General features: G+C 40.6%; 1 long non-coding RNA gene across 2 annotated transcripts; it reads left to right on the top strand.

The window, feature by feature from the left end:
- The first annotated feature begins 197 nt into the window (after positions 1-197).
- LOC132406922 (uncharacterized) lies at positions 198-20781 on the top strand. 2 transcript variants are annotated; one of them, XR_009516311.1, is made up of 4 exons: positions 198-3201; positions 8130-8263; positions 14343-14427; positions 20694-20781. It is a non-coding gene; the product is annotated as an uncharacterized LOC132406922 (long non-coding RNA). The 2 variants fall into 2 exon arrangements; XR_009516312.1 differs by having other exon boundaries at positions 8130-8271.
- Positions 20782-21010: the final 229 nt, after the last annotated feature.

Genomic DNA, 21010 nt, shown 5'->3' with positions numbered 1-21010 from the left:
GCTGGAGCAACTTGCAATTCCAGGCGGTGAAAGCGGGGTTGCCCTCTCCGCCGTTTTCATGGGAGCCGGTCGCCACTTATTAAATTGTTTCACGGCCTATAACGACCCGGTTAATGGTCTCTCAGCGTCCCACAGACAGCTTTGGGACAAAGGCTTGATGTCAGTAATAGAGAAGTTTTGGGTAGGAAAATAATGGTCCTGCTCGGTTTCAAAATTACGCCGTGATTTTCTATGTCCATCTGAGGAAACTTTAAAAATGTGCTACCATCAGCTGTATTGTAGAAGCATGCCAAACTAGGTTATTGTGCTCAGGTCAAAGTGGAACACAACCTCAGACAAGTTTGTCATCCTTGTAAAAAAAAACAACACATCATCATCATGCTGAAAAAATAACAGTTATTTGTGACTTCAAGGTAAATTTTATTATCAGAGTACATACATATCAGGACATTCAACCCTGAGATTCTTTTTCCTGAGGGCGGACTCAGCAAATCAATAGAAAAGTAACCATAAATGGGATCAATGAAGGATCCAGTAGAGCATGAAGTAACAAAATAATGAGTCCTTAAAGTGAGATCATTTGCTGTGGGAATAACGCAAGATGAGTGTCATCATTCTCTTTTGCTCAAGACCCTGATGATTGAAGGGTAGTAATTGTTCTTGAAACTGATAGTGCCAGTCCTGAGGCACTTGTACCTTCTACCTGGTGCCAGCAGTGAGAAAAGAACTTAGCAACGTTTCATGTAGATATGCTGAATGGATGGGAGAGCTTTAACCATGATGTACTGGGCCAAAGCCATTACCTTTTGTAAGCTTTTCTGTTCAAGGGCATTGGTATTCCCATACCAGGTCATAATGTAACCGGTCAATACGCTTTCCACCACCCACCTAAAGAAGTTTGCCAAGGTTTTTGATGACACGCTGAATCTCTGCAGACTCCTGAGGAAGTAGACGCACTGTTGTGCTTTCTTTGCAATTATATTCATATGATGGGTCCAGGACAGGTCCTCTGAGATAATGACACCCAGGAATTTAAAGTTACTGACTTTCTCCACTTCTGATCCTCCAATGAGGATTGGCTTGTGAACATCTGGTTTCCTTTCCTGACGTCTACAATCAGTTCCTTGGTCTTACAGACATTGAGTGAGAGGTTGTCCTTATGACACCACTCAGGCAAATTTTCAGTCTCTTTCCTATATGTTGATTCATCACCACCTTTGATATGGCCCACAACAATCAGCAAACTTGAATGATGTTAGAGCTGTACTTAGACCACAATCATAGGTGTAAAGTGAGTAGAGCAGGGGAGCTAAGCACTTCCCTGTGCTGCATCTGTGCTGATGGAGATTGTGGAGGAAATGTTTTTGCCAGTCTGAACTGAATGGGGTCTACCAGTGAGGAAATCCAGGATCCAATTGCACAAGGAGGTAAAGAAGGCCGAGGTCTTGGAGCTTACTGGTTAGTTTTGAGGAGTTGATGGTATTAAATGCTGAGCCGTAATCGATAAAGAGCATCCTGATACATGCATCTTTGCAGTGCAAATGTTCCACGGTTGGGTGAAGAGCCAATGAGACGGTATCTGCTGTGGACCTGCCATTCCAGCAGGCAAATTGGAGTAGATCCAAGCTGACAGTTTAATGTTTGTGAATATAAACAACACTTTTAACTACACATTGCTAACTGGATTATATTGTTTAGCAGGGAGTAGAATATCTGCCTCTTCTAAGTAGAGAAAGGAAATATAGGTAAAATGAAAATATTCTTTATGGAAGATGACATTGCATGCTCTAGGAGTAACTGTACAGTCATATCTGAGTCCAATTTTATGCATTTTCAGTAACAGTCAACCGTTTAACTTCATTATTCTCTTGACTGGTTCCACAGAATGGTTAATACTTCAGAGATCACCTGCTTACAGATTTAGCATCATATATTCTGCAACTATCAGACAGCATATGGTTGAGAAGAGTAAAAGCAAATTTGCTGTTCCTTCCATGCTGGAGCAGAGGGGAAATATGTTCCCCTGCAGCTCTGTGTCCCATGAGTTAAATCATCTACCCTCCTCTTAGATCAATGGTATTGCATAGCATGACATGGAGAGGTGGTTAAACTGAAGACAGAGACAGTAGATTCACAACAATTCTTCGGACCATACTGATTTGGAAATATATGCTATTTCTCCATTGTCACTGGGTACAAATCTTAGACTTCCCTTACCAACAGCAGAGAAGGGAGTTGAAAAAGGCAGCACTGAAGAAGCTGATGCCATTGAGAAGGCCTCAAAGTCACCGGAGACAAAAAATTAATATGACTTTCAGTGTGCCCCAGGGGAACACTTACTCCACCTCTCAGTCTATATCTGACAGTTGTACTAGCCAGTGACTGGTGATATCTCTCCTGGGGCTGAATGTAGGTATGGCCACAGCAGCCATTGTTATAGTGGACGTAAGACTGGATTGAGGCTTCAGAACCCAGGCCCAGGAACAAGTAACAAACCAATGATTATCCGATCTAAGCACCGAGCCAGATTAAAAAGATTAAGGCATCCAGGCGAGTGGCAAAGGTAGAACCGGTGTTCAGCTCATTACACCATGAGGCTTTACTCACCTCTGTGCTGAACTGACTCTGGAACCGAGCTCCTAGACCGGCTGCAGCTCTGAGCTGGCTTTGTGGCTGTGGTCTCACATTTGTGGACTTTGTGGTTCATGTTCTGTGTAATATCTGTTCACTTTTTTTATTGTTTGCACGGTTTGCTTTTTTTTCCACACCTTGGATGTTTGATAGTTTTTGTGGTGTCGTTCCTTTTTGAGGATTCTTTTGTGTTTCTTTGTTTTGTGAAGATGAATCTCAAGGCTGTGTATGGACTCCAGGAAGACAATGAATCCCTGCTGGAGGGATTGCTTCAGACTTTCTCATCCATGACTCTGTGCCTGATGTGAGTGGCCTTGACTCCATTCCACAGCACTCTATTCAGCACAATTTTGCTTGTACTTTGAACTTTGTTCACTACTAATCTCAGCAGACTGCAGGACTTAGTTTGGAGCCTTGCACCCGTGACTGGTCTTTCTCAGATGCAAAGCGTGACAGACAATCATGGGATGCAGTCATTAGAGCACATCAGTACAAACAGGAAATGATTATTAATAGAAAATGATATCACACCATAAGGCTGCTGATGGATATTGTGGAAGTCCGTGTAAGGTACATGGTATTTGGGTTCTCTTTTTAACTATAGTGTGAAGTACTGACAAACTCAGGAGCTCCAACAACCTTTACTTTTTATTTCAATGAATTTATCAGATTGTCTCTGGAAACTTCTACAATTTTGTAGCCCATATAAAAGTTATGCAAGTAACACTTAAAGGGGTAACAACCTTGAAGTGACAATTATCCATAACGAATATCGCATAAACAATATGTACCTGGTAAGCTAAATGTTTCACCGTGAAGTCAGGAGAAAAAGGCAGAAAAAAGAGGCCTAGAGGTTGCACATAATAACATTAGGTAAATAGCAGAATTAACTGCTGATTTCCACATAAAAAGACTAAATTCCCTTGCTCCTCCAAGCTTCTCGTGTTTTTCTCATATTCATTTTTGATGCATGAATGTCACTGCGAATAAGTCTATGATGACTCATTGGCTTCCTAGCCTGTGCAAATGTGAGTGTCATCTGCATAATGCAACTCAGCTACTGAGGTTTGGGTAACCTTGGTTCAGAGTGTAGATGCCATGGTTTTACATTAGTTTTTATTAGCTCCATTCCAGGTAACTTTATTGGAGTTGGTGCATGTTAATAATAAACCATTATCTACCAATAACAAAACCAGTCAGTAAGATTGAAAAACCAGTGTAGGGGAATGATGTATCTTCCTTTGACAGTCTTCCTCACCAAGGATGTCTGTGCTGTGGCTCTGTAGTTTAGGACATGGCTTGCATAGTTACATGAAGAACATTTAAAATCTGAGAGTGCTGCACAGTCCCTCTTGGTTGACGGAGTCACACACAGGTTAACGAGGTTGGAAAAGGCTTGGCCCAGGTGGTTCATGCCACTCACTGCATGTTTATTTACTTATTTAGAGTTACAGCAGGTAACAAGCCCTTCCAGCCCAACGAGCCATATGACCTATTACCCCACTAACCCATATGTCTTTGGAATGTTGGAGGAAACCCACATGGTCACAGGGAGAACAAACTCCTTACAGACACTGGCAGAAATTTCTTTTAGGGAGAAGTTAGATGTATCAATGTAACAGTGGAGTCAAGGGAATAACAGAGGCATGAGAGAGGAGCTGGCCAAACTGATTGGAAGGGAACACTAGCAGGGATGATGTCAGAGCAGCAATTTGGAAGGTGCAGGGTAGATACATCCCAAACAATAATTCTAAAGGCTGTTTGAATCAACCGTGACTGACAATGGAAGTCAAAGCCAACATTAAAGCAAAAGAGAGTGCAATCAATAGCTCAAAAATTAGTGGGATGTTGGAGGATTAAGAAACTTAAAAACCAACATAATGCAACCAAAGAGCCCTGGGGGGTGTAATATGAAGGTAAGCTCGCCAATAAAGAGGACAAAGGGGATACCAAAAGTTTGCTATTACTAGGGAGAACGTGCCTAGAAAACCGAAAGGTCTGAAAGTAGTTAAGTCACCTGGAACAGATGGACTACACCACAGTGTTCTAAAGGAGTAGCTGAAGAGATTGTAGACTGAAGAGTAGCTGTAGGGGTACTAATAATGATCTTTCAAGAATCACTAGATTCTGGCATGGTTCCAGAGGACTAGAAAATTGCAAATGTCACTCTACACTTCAAGAAGGGAAGGAGACAGAAGAAAGGAAATTATAGGCCAGTTAGACTGACATCAGTGTTTGGGAAGATGCACAAGTCAATTGTTAAGGATGTGATCTTGGGGTGCTTGGAGACACATGATGAAACAGACCAAAGTCATAATGGTCTCCTTAAGGGAAAATCTTGTCTGACAAATCTGTTGGAATTCTTTATGGAAATGACAAGCAGGATAGACAAAGGAGAACCTGTTGGTGTGTGTACTTGGATTTTCAGTAGGCCTTTGACAAGATGCCGCACAAGAGGCTGATTAATAAGTTAAGAACCATGGTATAACAGGAAAGATACTAACAGAGATAGAGGATTGGCTGACTGCCAGGAGGCAAAAACTGGAATGAAGGGGGGCTTTTTTGGTTGGCTGCCAGTGACCAGTGGAGTTTCACAGTAGTCAGTGTTGGGACCATTTCTTTTCATGCTGTATGTCAATGATTTGGATGAATTGATGGCTTTATGGCCAGGTTTGTGGACAATATGAAGATAGGTGGAGGGCCAGGTAGCAGGGAGTTGAGGAAGCAGGGAGGTTGCAGATGGACTTAGACAGATTAGGAGAATAGGCAAAGAAGTAGCAGATGGAATACAGTGTTGGGAAGTGTATGGTCATGCACTTTGGTAGAAGGAATAAAAGTGTAGACTATTTTCAAAATGGAGAGAAAATTAAAAAATCTAAGGAACTTATGAGTTCTTGTGCAGGGTTCCCTAAAGGTTAATTTGCAGATTGAGTCGGTGTTGAGGAAGGCAAATGTGATGTTAGCATTCATTTCAAGAGGACTAAAATATAAAAGCAAAGATGTAATGCTGAGATGAACTGGTGAGGCCTCACTTGGAGCACTTTTGGGCCCCTTGGAAAGGATGTGCTGACATTGGAGAGGGTTCAGAGGAGGTTCACGGGGATGATTCTGGGAATGAAAGGATTATCATGTGAGGAGCAATTGATGGCTCTGGGCCTTTCCTCGCTGGAATTTAGAAGAATGAGGGGGTATTTTATTGAAACCTGTTGAATGTTTGAAAGGTCTAGATAGAGTGGATGTGGAGAGGATGTTTCCTATGGTGGGGGAGCCTAGAACCAGAGGGTGCAACCTCATAATAGAGGGGCATCCATTTAGAATGGGGATGAGGAGGAATGTCTTTAGTCAGAGGGTGGTGAGTGGAATTCATTGCCATAGGCAGTTTTGAAAGCCAGGTCATTGGGTATATTTAACATAGAGATTGATACGTTCTTGATTAGTCAGGATGTGAAAGATTACAGGGAGAAGGCAGGAGAATGGGCTTGAGAAGTAAATGGATCAGCCATGATGAAATGTTGGAACAGACTCGATGGGCCGAATGGCCTAATTCTGCTCCTACATCTTATGGTCTTATTAATAGTGTTAGATTAACCACTACACTACTGTGCTGCTCTTTGTTTTGGAGACAGCGAAGATCACAATCAGTGTACCAAAGCTACATTGCACCAGAGAGCTGAGCAGCCCTTCCATAATCAATATAGTTGGATTTTTCTTCTTTCTTAAAGCTAGTCATTATCACAGTTTTTCTGAGACCCTCTGGTGTATTAAATTATAGATTCATAACTGAAACCCATACTGAGTTTAGAATTTCAGAGGGAGGATTACCTGGTTACAAGATTTTGGTATATTTTAGTTGGGATTGTTAAGTATCCCGTAACTGGATAACTCACCAGCAAAGATAGAGAGGTCTGTTGGAGTCTGATGGCACTATTTTCGAACGGTTTTATTCATAAAGGGGGACACAAAAGTAAGGTTAATACAAACATTCAGAACAGATACATCGGCAAAACTCAACCTAAAGCGCGGGTATAGCAATAATCATCATTAAGAAATAATCTCGACTGTTGTCTAGGGGAATATATTTTGTCCGTTGGAAATATAAAAGTCACTCAGAAGTCTGCAGGCTTCAGTCTTTTTGGGGAATCGCTGGGTTTCACGTGTTTCAGAGAGAGTGAGGAAAAACAGAAAAACTTGCCCGGGCCTTTGATGAAGCAACACCGTTGAATCAGGGGAGCATTGTTTCCCTGTTATTAGCTCGAAGTCCTTCTCGGTATTATCAGCCACCCACTCCCCAGGCAAAGGAGTTACGGAGCACACGTGGTTTTTGAATGGCTTCCAGCTATCACGGGAACGTTGAGCGATCGAGTCCTTCTGGTGCGTCTCTCTGGGGTACCACCTTTTGCAGTCCCCTTTTATCTTGACTTGCAGAGTTGTAGATGTCCATCAAAGTAGGGTGATGCAATCCCCATCCCCACATTGCCCGAGGCTGTCCATATCCGTGGTAGCTGTCACGTAGCAGGGTCATACACTTAGCACAGGTGTCTCTAAGAGCAATGGCCAAAACCGTTACATTGACTCTCATTTTCCTGGGTCCGAGACCAGAATTAATAGTGCTCTTGCGATTCTCCGGAAGGAGGGGGCTGCTCCCACCCCTTTGGCCCCTCAGAGCTGTGGTACATTCATAACAGGATACAGACTTGGCAACTTGTCTGGAGCAAAAGCAAGGCTGAGCTGAATAGAGTGCTGTGGAATGGAGTCAAGGCCACTCACATCAAGCACAGAGTCATGGATGAGGAAGTCTGAAGCAATCCCTCCAGCAGGGATTTATTGAATCACTGTGCTTAATATTCCCCTTTATTCCTGGCTCTCACCTGTTTGAGGTCTTGGGTGTTTGTACCATAGATCATCTTGACAGTGCTGAAGAATATCAGAATCAGGTTTTTTTATCACTGATACCACATTTTGTGAAATTTGCTGTTTTGTGGCAGCAGTACAATGCAATACATAAAATAAGAAATGCAATAATGGAGCAAATTAGAGTTAATGGGGTTCATGGACCAGTCAGAAATCTGATAGTGGAGCGAAACAAGCTGTTCCAAAACTCTTGAGTGTGCGTTTTCAGGCTCCTGTACTCCTCCCTGATCTCGGTTGGTGTTGGAAGTGTGACCCAGTACATCCTCACTGATTTGATTTGATGCAAACAACACAGTTCACTGTATGTTTCAATGTGTGTGTGACAAATAAAGCTAATCTTTTGTAATGAGGAGTGGCCACATCCTGGATGGTGAGGACTCTTAATGATGAATGGTAAGGCATCACCTTGTGAAGATGGTGGGGAGACTATAGTGTCCATGATGGAGCTGCCTGACCTTACAGCCCCCTTCTCTTTCCAATCCTGGGCACTGGCATTTGCACAGCAGATGGTGACATATCATTGTCACTATGCATGTTATTCCTGTTAGCAATTTGCTAAATTTCCATTCTATCCCCTTGTTCTTTAGGTTTCTTGACTGGACCGCTGCCTCAAGTGCTTGTTGATGTGTTCCTTTTCCCTTCAGGAATGTTGCAACTGCCAATCATAGAATGTCTTGTCGTTGTATTGCAACAGGCTTTGGCTCATTCAGGCTTCAGCAAGGTCAGTGGGTCGGTGGACTTCGTTTCTGGTTTCTCTTTGCATTTTTTTTAGGAATAGAGAGCATTCAGTAGGGTTAGTATTTTGCTCTGGGTGTCGTATGTGGGTATCCTGGAAATCTTCCAGTCTCCCATGTAACTCCCTGGGTTGCCTCAGGCTCGCTCAGCTTATTCTCGTCTAGGGGGAGCAGCCTTCGGCCCCGCCAAACTGGGTAATCAGCTGGTGTGGATGCTGTGTGATGTCCCCGCTCGCCCAAAAACAGACAGTACACCATATGCGATTAAATGAGTACAATTTATAAAGGTTACTATAACTAAGTGATTAATAACGATACAGTATATCTGAAGAGAAAAAAATAAAGAAAAGGCGCCAAACTTATCAAAGTCCAAACCACTTCGTGCACAACTGTTGGAGCTCAATTACTGAAGTCTTCTGGCTACCATTCGATCCCCTCCGAACTCCTCGACTCGCAGCTCAGGACCCTCCGAGTGGTCAACCAAGCACATCTAGCTTCATCTCCCCTCCTCGGAGTAGCTCCCGGCTTCGGACCCCCCTTTGGGGTCCGATCCTCGCCCAGCTTACAGCATTGCATCCTCTCTCTCGACCCCCTCGCGCCGATCTGCCCAAAAGCCCGTCAACAAAAGCTTACAGACTCAGAAGAAAGAACATTAATCCCCATTTGGTTTACAAAGGAATACAATCAATTCTCGTTATCAGTAAATTAGCATTCCTGCTAGTTAACAAAAAGAAGAAACCCTTTCCCAACAGTAACAAAGAGAAAAAAGAAGAAACCCCCTTTACACTGGAAATCTTACAGTCTCCCAGATGGCCACGTGTGCACCGAGATGCAGCTCCTGAGAAACCATGTTAGGGATCTGGAGCTGCAGCTCGATGACCTACAGCTTATTAGGGAGAGTGAGCAGGAGATAGAGCGGAGCTACAGGGAGTTAGTCACCCGAGGATGCAGGAGTTTGATAAGTGTGTGATGGTCAGGGAAGAGCTCAGATAGTAGAGAGCACCCCTTGGCCATCCCCCTCAGTCATCATCATCTCATATTGGATGCAATCCAGGGAATGACCTGACAGAGGACGACCATGGTGATCGGGTCTCTGGCACTGGGCCTGGTTCCGTGGTGCAGAAGGGAAAGAGGAATATGAAGAATGCAGTAGTCATAGGGGATTCCATAGTGAGGGGAACAGACAGGAGGTTCTATCAGCCTGATAGAAATACATGCATGATGTGTTGCCTCCCAGATGCCAGGGTATGGGGTGTCTCAGATCGGCTGCAGAGTATTCTGAAGGGAGAGGGTGAACAGCCAGAAGTCTTGGTACACATTGGTACCAATGACATAGGTAGAAAAAGGGAGGAGGTCCTAAAGAGAATTCAGAGATTTGGGTAGGAATCTGAAAAGCAGGACCTCTAGGGTAGTAATCTCAGGATTGCTGCCTGTGCCACATGCTAGCGAGGGCAAGGATAGCATGATCAGTCATAATAATGATTGGCTGAGAGACTGGTGTAAGGACAGGGCTTCAGATTCCTGGATCATTGGGGTGTCTTCTGAGGGAGGTATGACCTGTACAAAAGGATGGGTTACACCTGAACCCAAAGGGGTCCAATATCCTAGGGGCATATTTAATAGAGCTGTTAGGCAGGGTTTAAACTAACTTGGCAGGGGAATGGGAACCGGAGTGGTAAGGGCTGATGAAGAGGAAAACAGAAATAAATCAAAGATAGCGTGCAACAGAGATTTTAGAAAGACCAGGCAGGAGAGGAGGCTTAATTACAGCCAGTGACATGAGTTACAGGGCGATAGAGGTGTGGTGTAGTTAAAACAGAAAGCAACAAACACTGGACTGAAAGTGTTAAATTTGAATGCACACAGCATAAGGAATAAAATGGATGATCTTGAAATTCAGCTACAGATTGGCAAATATGATGTTGTGGCCATCTCTGAAACTTAGCTTAAGGACGGCTGCCATTGGGAGCTGAACGTCCAAGGACATATGGTGTATCAGAAAGATAGGTTAGTAGGCAGAAGGGGTGGTGTGTCTCTGTGTATAAGAAATAATATTAAATCATTAGAAAGAGATGACATAGGATTAGAAGGTGTTGAGTTTAAGAAATGGAAAGGGTAAAAGGACCCGAATGGCAGTTGTATACAGGCCTCCAAACAGCAGCCAGGATGTAGATTACAAATTACAGCAGGAGATAGAAAAGATGTGTCAGAAGGGCAATGTCATTATAATTGTTGGGGAATTAACATGAAAGTGGATTGGGAAAACCATGTCAGTTCTGGATCTCAAGAGAGAATTTATAGAATGTCTAAGAGATGGCTTTTTAGAACAACCTGTTGTTGAGCCCACTAGGGGATCGACTGTGCTGGATTAGGTTTTGTGCAATGATCTGGAGGTGATAAGAGAGCTTAAGGTTAAGGAACCCTTAGGGAACAGTGATCACAATATGATCAAGTTCACATTGAAATTTGAGAGGGAAAAAATTAAATCCAATGTGTTGTTATTTCAGTGGAATAAAGGAAATTACAATGGCATGAGAGGGGAGCTGGCCAAATTTGACTGGAAAGGGACATTTGCAGGAAGGACAGCAGAGCAGCAATGGCTAAAGTTTCTGTGAAAAATGAGAGAAGTGCAAGACAGATACAGTATATTCCAAATAAGAAGAAATTTTCAAACAAAAGAAGGACACTACCGTGGCTGACAAGTGAAGTCAGAGCCAAAGTAAAAGCAAAAGAGAGGGCATACAAGGAAGCCAGAGCTAGTGGGAAGTTAGAGGATTGGGAAGCTTTTAAAAACTTGAAGGAGGAAACTAAGAAGGTCATTAGGAAGGAAAAGATGAATTATGAAAGGAAACATGACTAATATCAAAGAAGATACTAAAAGCTTTTTTAAGTACATAAAGGGTAAAAGAGAGTCAAGAGTAGATATAGGACCAATACAAAATGATGCTGAAGATATTGTAATGAGAGATGCAGAGAGGGCAGAGGAACTGAATGTGTATTGTGCATCCAGACATTCAAGAGTGTCAGGGAAGTGAGGTTTGTGCAGCGAAATTTACAACTGAGAAGGTGCTCAGGAAGCTTAATGGTCTGAGGGTGGATATCTCTGCTGGCCCTGATGGAATGCACCCTTGGGTTCTGAAGGAAGTAGCTGGAGAGATTGTGGAGGCATTATCAATCGATAGATTCCAGCATTGTATTGGATGACTAGAAAATTGCTAATGTTACTCCACTATTTAAGAAGGGTGGGAGGCAGCAGAAAGGAAACTATAGACCTGTTAGCCTGACATCAGTGGTTGGGAAGTTGTTGGAATCAATTGTTAGGGATGAGATTACAGAGTATCTGAAGGCACATGACAAGACAGGCCAAAGCCAGCATGGTTTCCTGAAACCTACTGCAATTCTTTGAGGAAATTACAAGCAGGGTGGACAAAGGAAATGCAGTAGACGTAGTATACATGGATTTTCAGAAGGCCTTTGACAAGGTGCCACACATGAGGCTGCTTAGCAAGATAAGAGCCCATGGAATTACAGGGAAGTTACTAGCATGGGTGGAGCATTGGCTGGTCAGCAGAAAACAGAGAGTGGGAATAAAGGGATTCTATTCTAGCTGGCTACCCATTACTAGTGGAGTTCCACAGGGGTTGGTGTTGGGACCGCTGCTTTTTACGTTGTATGTCAATGATTTGGACTATAATGGATTTGTGGATAAGTTTCACAATGATACAAAGATAGGTGGAGGAGCAGGTAGTGTTGAGGAAACAGAGAGCCTGCTAAGAGACTGAGATAATTTAGGGGAATGAATAAAGAAGTCAAATGAAATACAATGTTGGAAAGTGTATGGTCATGCACTTTGGTGGAAGAAATAAACAGGCAGACTATTATTTAGATGGGGAGAGAATTCAAAACGCAGAGATGCAAAGGGACTTAGGAGTCCTTGTGCGAGATACCCTAAAGGCTGAGTCAGTTGTGAAGAATGCGAATGCAATGTTGGCATTCATTTCTAGAGATATAAATATAAGAGCAGGGATGTGATGTTGAGGCTCTCATGAGACCACACTTGGGAGTATTGTGTGCAGTTTTGGGGTCCTTATTTTAGAGAGGATATACTGACATTGGAGAGGGTTCAGAGAAGATTCACGAGAATGATTCCAGGAATGAAAGGGTTACCATATGAGGCACGTCTGACAGCTCTTGGGCTATATTTCCTGGAGTTCAGGAGAATGAGAGAGGATCTCATAGAAACATTCCGAATGTTAAAAGGTCTGAACAGATTAGATATGGCAAATTTATTTCCCATGGTATGTGAGTCTAGGGCAAGAGGGCACGACTTCAGGATTGAAGGATGTCCATTTAGAACAAAGATGCAGAGAAATTACTAGTCAGAGGGTAGTAAATCTGTAGAATTTGTTGCCACAAGCAGCCATGGAGGCCAAGTCACTGGGCACATTTAAGGCAGAGATAGATAGGTTCTTGATTAGCCAGGGCATCAAAGGGTATGGAGTGAAGGCAGGGGAGTGGGGATGTCTAGAAGAATTGGATCAGCCTATGATTGAATGGCGGAAGCAGAATCGATGGGCTGAAAGGCCTACTGCTGCTTCCATATCTTATGGCCTTATTTGATTACAGTATGTCTTTTAGCTCATGGTATTTTTCATCTTAGCAGTCCTGCTTCTCTTTTTGTAGTCAAGTCTCCTCACAGGTGCCAGTTTCTCTAACTTCTGGCAGTATTTCCCCCCTTTCACTCCTCTCTTTTTCCATTCCCCATTCTGGCTCCCATTTCACTCCTTCTAACCTGTTGATCACCTCGCTCTAGTGCCCCTCCTCCTTCCCTTTCTCCCATGGTCCACTTGCCTCTCCTATCAGATTCCTTCTTCTTCTTCAGCCCTCTACCTCTTCCAGCTTTCACATCCTAGCATCTTATTTCATTGTCCCCCTCCCTCACCTGCCAGCTTGTAATCTTTCCCCTCCCCCACTTCTTTTTCTGGCTTCTTCCCCCTTCCTTTCTAGTCCTAATGAAAGGTTTCAAACAAAAACATGGATGCTTATTCCTCTCCATGGATGCTGCTTAATTTGCTGAGTTCCAACACCATTTTGTGTGTGTTGCTCTGGATTTCTAGCATTTACAGAATCTCTTGTGTTTATGATAAAAATTCTGCTGGCTCTAGTCAAACCAGACGGCAAGATATTCAAATATTTGATTAAACTTATTGAAGAATGTTAGTGTGCCAATCCGTCAGGCCCATAGTTCAGTAGTAAAAGCTTAGCAGCTGGAATTAACAAGCAGGTGAAACTATTGGAGATTTTGACATAGATTTGAGATCAGTTTCTGCATGCTGTCAGTAGGATACTGTAATTTTGGAGTAGCACTGAGAATCACATAACTTTGAAATCCACTATGCGACTGTTTAGTGAGAAGAAAATTTATTTCAGACAAGCATTTGTTATTGTGCAAGTGGTGGAGACAATGGTGAAGCAAGTGTAGAAGTTGGAATATCTCCCAGCAAAAGTGTAACTTGTTTACCTGACTTGTTAGCATCTTTAGGAAAAGGGATCATGTTATCACTGTGGAAACACCAGAGCACCGAACTAATTAGAGAAAACACAGAGTCTGTTTGCCATTTCAATAATTTCCTTGAAATCAAAGAAAGACCATGGCAAATTCAGGAAATGAAAGGGTACAAAGCGTAATGGAAAGAATAGTAAAGAGTCTTGTGGCATAAAGTACCACAGCAGGGAAACAGGCCCTTTGGCCCATCCATTCCATGCCAACCCAATCTTCTGCTAGTCCCATCCACCTGCACTTGGACCATAGTCCTCCATATCAAATTGTACAAATGATCTAAGTGAAGAAGGAGTCTCCTGAGTGGGCTGTACGGACTCTTCATGATAGGTTAGAATACTACAGAATCTTTCTGTGCACCAGTAAATGATGAAAGAACGAGAATGTCAATGAAAATTGACACTGGTATTGCAGCTTCAATCCGTGCAAGCAGAAAACGAATTGCTACAGTGAGCCTGAAAGAATTGTTTGTTCTCTTTCATGCCCCCATTGTGGAATGGGTCAAGAGGATAATGTCATGTATTATCAATGTGAAGAGCAGTGGAAGTGAAGCAAAGCTCCATCTTCTGACTGTTCGACAAAGATTCAAAGGTAGGCAGATATACTTTACCTCTCTCAGGATACGTTTGATCAGTAAAGAGGCCTTTATTATATGTGATATGTCACATATTTCCCAGCAGAATGAATAGAATAACATCAACCCTGAGTGTGTTTAAGAGGACAATGTAGAAAGTTAATGTAGTTAAAAGATCCATTGTCTCTCCTGACCTGAATTTTCTGATAACCTCTCCACTGTTTTCAGCCATGCAGTATGGTTGCAATTACCTTTTAGCGTATCGCCGCTTTCCTTTTCCCTGTATCCCTTGATTTTCTTCATATCCAAATCTATTCATCTCAGCCTTAAACATACTCAGTGACTTAACAGCTGGAGAAAGTATTCCAAAGAATTTCTAGATTTTGGATGTAGAAATTGCGTCATACCTCAGCAATGAGTGACCATTCCCTTACTTTGAGACTATAAGCTCTGGTTCATAATGGCACTGCCAAACCTAATAGGATAATTCCTCATTCTTCTAAATTATAGAGTATATGCCCAATCATCTCTCAAATTGGACAACAGGATGATGTGCCAGGCGACTTCAGAGGTGCCATAATCAATACCAATGTAGCAGACATGTTTGTAATATCCTTTGATAACCATCCTCCCTAACTGCAGCTCCACTAATTTTTGTGTTGTCTGCAAACTTACTAACCAGACTAGCTAAATTTTCATCCAGATCTAATACACCACAGAGATCCCAACAGTAATCCTTACAGAACACGACTGGTCACAGACCTCCAGTTAGACAAACTCCATCCCACCACTACCTTGAAAATTGTTGTAAAATGTCTTCAATATTAATGGTGCAATGTACTTGTATTAATAATTAAAATTTATGCACAGTGGGAATTTCAGAGGCAGACCACTATTGTTCATATACCCTCACTCCTAAAATAGGCACTCTACTCAAAGATCTGCAGCAAGACAGTACAAAATTGTAGATTAGTGCCATTAATTCAAAATAAGAAAGAACAGAATGAATGCAGTTAAAAACATATTGCAAGGCAGTTTGATTGGAATGTAGCCACTTAAAGCTTTTGGTTCATTCTGCTTCTTTTTCATAACTACACACATTGCCATTTCTGCACTATATGCATAGCCCCTTAAAAGCCTGAAGGGGCTTGCCTTCTGATTTTCTCTCCAGAAACATGTAGCCTCCCATTTTACATGTTTTCCGATGATTTGGCTAAGATTTAGAAAGCTCCAGCACAGAAAATTCTGAAGCACAGCCCCTTTAAGGATGTACACACTGTGAACAGAGGAAACCAACGTGCAGTGCTTCCTTTCTATTGTGAGCTGATCTGAGACAGCAGCTGCCTGAAACAGCAGACAGCTTAATTGTCAGCATGCAATTCCGATTCAGGGGCAGCTGGAATACCTCTCCCAGAAACCCACAACAAAGCGTACAATTAGACAAGGCTGTAAACCAATCTGAATAAAAAAAACTCCAATAATTTAGTTCCTTTTAACAAATCATATCTTTCTGAGCATTGTTAAAATATCTTTAAAATACTTGTAAATATAAGCTTTATATTGTTTGAATAAACATGATATAAATGTGTTTTAAATACATATTTCATTCAGAATGGTAAAATGACAACTCCTTGAAAAGCTTATCCATTCCAAGTAGAATCTGCAGTATATCTTTGAATCATGATATTCACAGTTTCAAAAATTAATATCTGTTGGGCATCATGAAATTATCTAATAACATTACTCTCTGCCTTGATATATTCACAATCAACTTTCATGCTTACATTTTCCAGTTGGTAATCTATGCCTTTCTTTTAATACTAGGACTAAAGTAATGTCAGTTGGAAATATAGGAAATAAAAATATTCCAACCCTTACAGCCATTTTCTGTTTTTAATGTTACTATTCTTTGCAAGAAGCAAAAAAATCTTTATAGGGCATAACTTTCAACCTGAAGCATACCCAAACCACTTAAAAGTCAATGAACAGCTTTACTTTTTAGTGTGCTGCTACTGTTATTATCATACAATCACACTGAGCAGAAGAAAGCCACTCAAGCTATTGTATCTGTGCCTGCTCTTTGAAAATACCTTAGTCTCATTTGAGGTGGGAGACAGGTGTTTGGTTTAGTTTTCCATTTGAAAATCAGATCACACTGATTATTGGTCAGAGGTGTCAGCCTACATTATACACTCGAGTCTTGGACAAGAGCTTCAGCCCACAGCCTTCTGAATCAGAGTAAAAAGTGCTGTTACTGAGTCAAGTAAAATTCCCATGACAGTCTCTAGTGACGGGTCTTTTATCCATTAGTGAGTTGTTGTGTTCAAGAGTAATGGCTGAGCTATTGCAGTGATGTCTAAGTCACAAATACTAGCCTAGCAATCTGAATGGGACTTCTGTACCATTTATATGTCAAATAAATTGGTCTATACATGAACTCATACATTGTCACATTGAGATTGTGAAAGCAGAAGTTAACACTACAAATTCAAGGCTCACATTGCATTAATGAATTGAAAATTACGTGACCCAACTCTCAAAGGGCTGCATTTTTTGTTACACCAATTCTGATATGTATGATACGAGTTCATCAATCTTAATACTAATTGAATAATCAACCAGAATTGTGGCACAGCTGCTTCTGAAAAAAGTTACATTGGAGTCTGGGCACATAGATTAATAGGGGTCTGTCTAATTGTGAATATTTACTGATATGAAATAAATAATGGTGCATGTTCCATTGGTATCTAGCTATAAATTATTTCTCTTGCTGTTGAGCTTTTGTAAATGAACATAAAGAAACATTTTATATTGGTAATATAACACCAGTTTAAAATAATAAGTATAATATTAAAGATCACAGCTTCTTTTAGAATATTGAATATTTCTAAAGAAATTTCTTTCTATCCAGTTGATTGTCATAATGGAACTACTGACAATCATCACCAGTGTAGTAAGGATGCTGCTACATCTTTGTAGAAAATCTTTTTGTTCTGTCCACATCAAGCATCTTACATCTCCTGACTTTGATAACTTTACATGGTTTTCACTTTCTGTTCAGATAAATGGCTTTACCTATTTTTTCCTCTTACAGTTTCACTTTAATTCATTTCTTGACAGTGGAACTAATTGATTCCAAAACACCATCCATCACAATAATGCTATTTAGCAGGAGTTTAAATCTTAGCTTAGAAGACTGGAAAGTTGTACCTTTGGACAGTTCTACATTAAAACCATTCTGGAGTCCAACAACATTGCAGTCTGTCAATTTCAGACAATGTTGTTCCCATTGCTTACAAGGACACTTCAGAGATCATGTTCTCAGTAGTTTCTGTATTTGCACAGTTGTGTCTTCCTTTGCACATGGGTTATTTTCAGTCTTTGTTTATGTATAGTTTGTATTTTTTCCCTGCAAGAAAATTAATCTTACAGTAGTAAATGGAAACATAAGCTGTACATTCTTCAATAATACATTTACTTTGAATTTTGCACAAGAGGGGTTCTTGAAAAAGTATGTGACGATCCCAACTAGAGGGGAAAACATATTGTTAATGTAAGCAAGAGCATGTGCGCTAACCCCCCCACCCCCCTTCATGAAGTCAATGACCAGCTCTTTTGTTTTTCTGACATGGAGGGAAAGGTTGTTGTCATTAACACTATGTCACTAGGCCTGCCGTCTCCTTCCTGCACTCTGGCCCATTGTTATTTTTATAAACTTTTTGGTTGTTCTCCCTAGAGCATCTGAGGTTGAGGAGAGACCTAATAGATTTTTAAAGTTACGAGAGACATAGATAGTGTGGACAGTCAGGGTAGAATATGTGCTTTTAAAGTTAGAAGGGGAGAAGTTCAAAGGTGATGTGAGGGGCAAGATTTTTTTTTTATGCAGAGATTGATAGGTGCCTGGAATTGGTAATAGTGGAAGCAGGTATTTTGGTGGAATTTAAGAGGCTTTTGATAGACACGTGAATACAAAGGCAATGAAAGGATATAGATGATACATAGGAAGAGAACATTTAGTATAAATAGGTATTGAGATCGGTAGAATATCATGGGCTGAATGTCCCTTCTGTTGCTTGTTCTATGTTCATTGGTGTCAGCTTGGCCTGCTCCAAGGTGTTGTCCTAATAATTCATCTCTTCTGCAGCCGAGGCAAGAATGATGCACAATATTTTGAAATAGTTACAAGATATATCCTTTCATCAAGGCTAAAAGCAAAGTAGGCCAGTACTAAAATAACCAAAGCATGTGACTGGAGATATGGGTTTGAAACACAAATTCATTATATAAGATATAACACTTCAGACAATGTGACTTGGTGCTACAAAAAGTAAGATTTTTTTTTAATCTGTGAGTTTTATGTCATCCATGTAAAATAAGTGGTGAAAGGAATGTATTTTATTTGTTTATATAAAGATATTCCTGTTTATGTTTATTATAATAAAATTTCATAATGCAAGGCTCTATTAGTCGATTTATAGCTTCCTGATCAGTCCATTTATCTACTGTGATCCAGATTTTAAAATCCATCCAGAATTATTTGATTTTTATTCAAATTATTTATGGTAAAAGACTTTTTAGAAAATCATCTTCTGATACTAATGCCTTTGTTTTTTTTACCTTATAAAAAGGATATCTCAATAATAACAGAAAATTGAGGTAAATGGGATTGTGATACAGAGTTGCCTTATATTTGGTGTCTAATTTAATCCTTAGATGAACAATGTTCTTTGCCAGGTATAAATAAATGCTGAGTGTGTTAGAGCAGTCTTTTTCCAACACCAGGCACATGGTTCTATCTACATTGCTTTTAGTATCGGCTATCTCTGTGTCATTGACAATATGAGTATGCGACTATCCTGTCATCTACACTGCTAATAAATAAAAATGAATAGAGATACAAACACAGATTCTCATGGGATAGCACAGCTTGGCACACTTTAAAGAAGATGTCATTATGAGAATCTATAATCATTAGCAGTAACTAATCCTCTTCAGAACTCTTAGTTCCGGACTTTTAGGCAGATTTTGACCTCAACAATAACACATAGCATTTATGCAGTAATATTAAATGTAAAACCATCCCATCCAATCTCAAAGGAGAGTTAATGAAGGAAATTTGATGCTGAGACGTACACGAAGGAATTCTGGCAGATTATTGACAGGACACAGAATGGGTGTAATTGGTAGATACTCTCATTAGCAGGGTGGTACTAGTGGTATCCCTGATAACCTGTGTCAGTATCTCAACTATTCATTGTATTTATGAACAACCCAGATGATAGCAGTGTCACACATTCAGAACTGTCATTGGCACAAAGCTTTACAATACTGAAAGAACCATAACATTACAAATATATTATTTGTGTATGAGCAAAATAGTGGCAATGGATTGTAATGTAGGCAAATGAGAACAAAGAAAAATCACTAAATTTTTCTTCTAAGTAAGTGTGTGAGCAGTGTTCCATTACCACATCAAAATAAAAATAATGGACTTAAAAAGAATAGGTTCAGATCCCCTTTGAATGATAAAAAGTTAGAAACAGACAGTCTATGTATATAGATAATTCAGATGTAATGATCAAGTACAAAAAACAAACAAGAGACGGAAGCTTTCCTTTATAACTAGAGGATAGTTGTATTCTGGAACACAGTGCCTGAGAAGATGGTAGAAGCACGTACTCTCAAAACACTTAGTTAGTATACGGACAAAGATTTGAAGGCTATGGAAAGAGTGCTGGAGTAGTATAGATGGTCTAGATGGACATGGTGGGTGGAAGGACTTGTTTCTGAGTGTATGGGTATACAAGAATTAGACTGCACCGTGCTAGAGATTATACCCCAGCCCATATAGATTCCCAGTGAGACCGCATTCTAGAGAATATTTAATCCTACCAATGCATCTGGGAGAAGTATACGTTCACCATAGAGAGACTATAATATGGATTTACTGTGAAGGTACATCAACTCCTGTCCCTTTACTGAGTTTCCAAAAAATGTTCTAAATTATTAGTATCATTGCTGTGCATAAGTGATCTTCAAATATATCTACCTTTAAAGATGGGTATTAATGAGACTGAAAAATAGCAAGAAAGTACTCAGATTTCTCCAATATCTTAATGCTCTCAGGATTCACAAATATATTCAGATATTGTAGCCAATTCATACAAACAAATGTTTTTGGTGATTTGTTTTCTAATTCTAAGAAATAAATTGGTGGCTAGTTCAATGCAAGTCCCTGGTGCTCTGGAATTTTTGATGTGCCTCTCAACTTGGTCTGCTCTAGCTCAAGGACTGCTCTTCAATCTTCTGGAATAAAAGAATAATCCCTCCAACAAGCAGCCCAGAAGACATGACAGAGTATTATATAAAAGTGAGATTTTTCATTTTCTTTTAATAAATAATACATTACCTATTTATTATTTATTAGCATTATTTTACATAAGATAATGCAATACGTGACCCAAGCAAACAAGGTAGCCTGAAAATTAAAACAACGATAAACTTCTTCAGAAATTTCTTATCTCATTCCCATTCATTCTGAGCAACACACACACAATGCTGGAGGAACTCAACAAGTCAGGCAACCTCTGGGTAGGGGAA

The sequence above is a fragment of the Hypanus sabinus genome, chromosome 17 (genome assembly GCF_030144855.1).
Source record: "Hypanus sabinus isolate sHypSab1 chromosome 17, sHypSab1.hap1, whole genome shotgun sequence".
Lineage (NCBI taxonomy): Eukaryota > Metazoa > Chordata > Chondrichthyes > Myliobatiformes > Dasyatidae > Hypanus > Hypanus sabinus.
Note: the sequence above shows the minus strand (reverse complement) of the source record. Positions and strands in the feature narration are given on the sequence as shown.